Source organism: Vicia villosa, unplaced genomic scaffold, assembly GCF_029867415.1.
Source record: "Vicia villosa cultivar HV-30 ecotype Madison, WI unplaced genomic scaffold, Vvil1.0 ctg.002098F_1_1, whole genome shotgun sequence".
NCBI classification, from domain to species: Eukaryota; Viridiplantae; Streptophyta; class Magnoliopsida; order Fabales; family Fabaceae; genus Vicia; species Vicia villosa.
In genome coordinates this window covers 90,066-95,104 of record NW_026705837.1, presented here as the reverse complement: position 1 = coordinate 95,104, position 5,039 = coordinate 90,066, and positions in this window count along the sequence as shown.

The window sequence follows — 5,039 nt, the reverse complement described above, 5'->3', positions numbered from 1 at the left end:
TGTATGATTTTCTATCTCCCTTGAGTCCTATAAATAGATACTCATATTACAATATAAAGCACACTTGGAATAAGATAAGATAATATTGCTCTCTTTCTTCTCTACCTCACTTTGATCTCTATATAGTTTTAGTTAGTTTTACAACAGATTCTTTATTTATTTATTCATGACATTTAAGAAACATTAGATTTAGACAAATTAGTAACTTTAAACTTGAAGAAAACATTTTGTTCCCTTTTCCAATCAAAAAGGTCAAAAGTAAAATTTTGCGATGAAAAGCAGGTAATAGATGTACATATATTTTAACCGTTGAATTTCAAGATGCAAGCTGTACAACTTGACCATTTTGAATCTCGTCTTTTTTTAAACAAAGGATTATTAATTAGACGTACCTCATCTTAAGCCTTGAGTGCTTAGACACAAGTCGCACAACTAGTTAGTTTGAATGCTCATTTTCCTTCCTGAATGCGATTTGGTCGTTCTAAGTCTTGCTTTAATAACCACATCGTATGAAACTCAATTAAATAGATGAATGTTAGGTGCCAAATTGTGTTAATATTTAGTTTAATTTGTGACACCTTTCGACCGTTTTTATCGAGTATTTGTACAATTCCCTGTAGTTTTAGATAATTATTTGTAGTTTATAATTTTTAGCTTTTATTTTATGTTAATATGTGTTTTTAGTTATGATTTTGTAGGTCTTAGCTAATTTTGGGAAGTTTTGAGCTGTTTTGGCCATGATTGGAGCCTGGTGGGCAGAGCATAGCGCGCGTCGCGCGTTAATAGGGCGCGTCGCGCCCTGGGCCAGATATTTTCTTGAAGCTTCCATCAGAGAGAAGCGCGCGTGGCACGCTTGGGCGGTTTAACATTCAAGTGTAATGGCGCGATGCGCACTAGAGGGCGCGACGCGCCCTGGACAGAAAACAGAATTGCTATTTGAGGAGTAATTCAGATATTTTACTTCTTCTTGATCTTCTTGAGAGCTCAAAGAACCCTAAACTACTGTAGCAACTGAAGAATTGGAGAATCAAAGCCTTGATCTTCGATTAATCGCCGTAGATGCTTGTCATTCTTCATCCTTACCTTATTGAGCAAGCTACCATTTCTATGGATAGCTAAATCTCTTTTGTATCAAGATAAGATGTAATCCTCCTTGACTTTTGTATGTTTTTCTTGTGAATATATTATGTATGAACAAGTGATGATCAATATAGATGGTTTAGTTTGTTTGTTAAAGCTTTTCTATGGTGTAAATGTTTGAGACATCAATGTTTGTATCTAGACCTAACTTTATCATCTATCAAACTATAAGTTGCAGACATGGATTTAATGTTTGATGTTTACTTTGTATCGGTTTTAAAACGTTATTTGTATTGTTTAAACGGTGGAGAAATCGGCGGTTAAACAATACGGTAAATCTAGCTATATCGTTGCAGACACGGACAGTATAGACGTCGATACGTAATTATATTGATCGTTAACGAGTTCATATATATATATATATATATATATATATATTTATAGGTTGACATACAAAGTTAGGTCGATGAAATCGAATCTTGATACATTTTCTTAAACTTAGAACTTTCATTAATTTACTCTTTGCTACTAAAGTGTTGAATGATCTTTTGCAAACTCAAAACCAAAGTAACCTTAACTCAAGACAAAATAAGCTATAGAACGGCGGTGATATCGCAATAATCCCTATGGATACGATATAAACGAAAAGTACTCCAGTATACTCTTTCAACAAAATGGCGCCGTTGCCGGGGATTGTTGTTTAGATATTGCAAGCATTGCAATAGTTTGATTTGTATTGAGTCTTATAATTAATCTCTTGTGTCTAAAATTTTATTCCTTTTGTTTGTTAATTTGCTTGGTTAGTTTTTCAGATTATAGTTTATGCGAGGACGTGTACCTGCAGATCAACTCCTTTTTGATCCTGAGATTGAAAGGACTGCGCGTAGAGAGAATAGCAAAACTCATAGACGGAGACAACTAGCTAGGGAAAGAAGACAACAACAAGAAGCATCTTCTTCTTCAACTCCGGTTGAAAACTTAGTTGAGGAATATATGGCTGCGGATCCTAATGTTCCACCTCGAGGGCCTTGTGTTAATAGCCTTCGTCTGAATGCACAATTTGCTCGTGATCAAGCCAATGGAAGGAACTCCGAGATGAAAACGGGGTTACTTCAATTATTATATCAAAATCCTTTCACGGGAGCAGATCACGAGGATCCTTTTACTCATCTAACAAAGTTCTATGAGATCACTGGAACAATTGGTGCTCCGGAAGCCGAAGAAAAACAGGTGTTCAGGAGACTATTTCCTCATTCCTTGATAGGAAAAGCTAAGGAATGGTATCTTGATCAACCAAACAATGTCATGACTAATTGGAATGAGTTAGAGGAGAAATTTTTGGATCGGTTCTTCCCGCATAATAGGTTCATGGAAGCGAAAACTTCCATTGTTGTGTTCTCACAAGGTCCGAATGAAGCTCTCAATGAAGCGTGGGAGAGGTTCAAGTCTATGGTTCGCAAATGCAAAGGTCATGGATTTGATTAATTGACTCAAATCCATATCTTTATAAATAGACTTCAACCACAACCGAAAACACTTTTAGATGCTACTGCGGGTGGGTCTTTGATGTCAAAAACTGCTGAAGAAGCAATTGCTATCATTGATAGAATGGCTTTGAATGATCATCAAGGGGAACACAACCGTAGTACATCGCAAAGAACGCCGGGAGTTCTTGAGTTGAATACTAGTGATGTAATACTTGCTCAAAACAAGTTATTGACTGAACAAGTAGAATTGCTTACTCAATAAATGTCAAAACTCCCTCAACAAATCAAAGAGATAAATGGGATCCCTACTAAAAATCAACAAGTGATGTGTTGTGAATTGTGCAGGGGTGACCATCAAACTGGTTTTTGTCCTCCACCTGGTGAAGAAGTGAATTATGTTTCAAATCCTAATCAAGGATATGTGGGACGACAACAACAACCGTACAACAATAACCAAGGTTACCAACAAAGAGGTAATCAAGGTTATCAACAAGGATGGAGGCCGGATGCGGGTCCTTCAAATCGCCAAAATCCTTATCAAGGTAGTTACAATCAACAACCTCAACAAACAAAGCTTTCAATAGAGGACACTCTTAGCCAATTCATGGAATTGCAAATTGCAAGCCAAAAGAGTACGGATGCGGCCATAAAGAATCTTGAAAACCAAGTCGGGCAATTGTCAAAACAACTTGCCGATCAAAACAAAGGTCCTTTTCCGGCTACTACACAAGAAAATCCTCGTGAGCATTGTAAGTCCATTCTAACTCGTAGCGGCAGAAATATTGATATGGGTGTAGGAGAAATAGTTGAGGAAGAAATTGTTGAAAGTGAAAAAGATAGAGTGATTGAAGTAGAAAAAAATGTTGAGGGTGATTTAGTTGAAAATAAGAAAGAGAAAGAATTAGTCGAAAAAGAAAATCCGGAGATAGAAGTGGAAAAAGGAAAGAAAAAATTGAGTGTGAGTGAAAAGGGGAAGATGAAAGAGGATTCAATTCATGTGAAAAAATTACCTTACCCTCCCGGTCCGTCAAAGAAAGAAGATGCAAAGCACTATGCTCGGTTCTTGGACATTTTTAGTAAGTTGCAAATAAATGTTCCTTTTTCTGAGGCATTAGAGCAAATGCCGATGTATTCGAAATTTATCAAAGACATCATCACCAAAAAGAGAAGATTTTTGGATCCGGAGGTAGTAACGGTGAGCTCTTGTTGTAATGCGTTAATTCAATGCACTACACCGATTAAATCAAATGATCCTGGACGGGTAACCTTGTCGGTGTCTATTAGAAATGTTCATATAGGCAAAGGTTTGGTGGATACCGATTCTAGTATTAATTTGATCCCATTGTCTATGGTGAGAAGGTTAGGAATTAATGACTTGAAACCAACTCGAATGACGTTATCATTAGCTGATAAATCCACAGCTCATCCTCATGGAGTTGCGGAAGACTTGCTTGTCAAGGTTGACAAATTCTGGTTTCCTGTTGATTTTGTCGTCATAGACATGGAAGAAGATCCTGATATACCATTGATCTTAGGAAGTCCTTTCATGAAGACGGCCCGAATGATGATAGACATTGATGATGGCTTAATGAAATTACGTTACCAAGATGAGAAATTATGTCTTGATCTCTTTGAAGCCATCAAACATCCGAGTGATGATGATGATTGTTTTAGAATCGATGCTACAGAAAAAGCTATTATGAAAGTGGAGAATCAAATGCACTTGTCTATTCCTCTTGAGAAAACTTTGATGGAAGCTCTTGAAGTGCTTACCAAAGATCAAGAAAAAGAAATTGAAGATTGCTTGAGAAATTTTGAGGCTTGTGATGAGATAAATCCATTTGAAACTCAAATTGAAGAATTGAGAGATGAGCCTAAAGTTGAAGAGCCAAAGGTGGAGTTGAATGTGTTACCTTCTCATTTGAAATATGTGTTTCTCGGTGACAACTTCACTAAGCCGGTTATCATTAATAGTGGTTTGTCTAGCAAGGAAGAGCATCGATTGAAAGAAATATTGATAAAGAATCAAGAAGCAATAGGATGGGTTTTATCCGATTTGAAGGGTATTAGTCCAGCCTATTATATGCATAAGATTATGTTAGAAGATGATTTTCGGCCCGTGGCACAACCTCAAAGGCGATTGATTTCGACCATGAAAGAAGTTGTTAGAAAAGAGGTTGTGAAGTTATTAGAGGCGGGGATGATTTATCCTATCTCCGATAGCGAATAGGTGAGTCCAGTGCATGTAGTTTCGAAGAAAGGTGGATTGACGGTTGTGAGAAATGAAAAGAATGAATTGATCCCTTCGAGAACGGTGACTGGGTGGCGTATGTGTATTGATTATCGGAGGTTGAACCAAGCTACAAGAAAGGACCATTTTCCATTACCATTTATGGATCAAATGTTAGAGAGGTTAGCCGGAAGAAATTTCTATTGTTTTTGGATGGTTATTCAGGATACAATCAAATAACA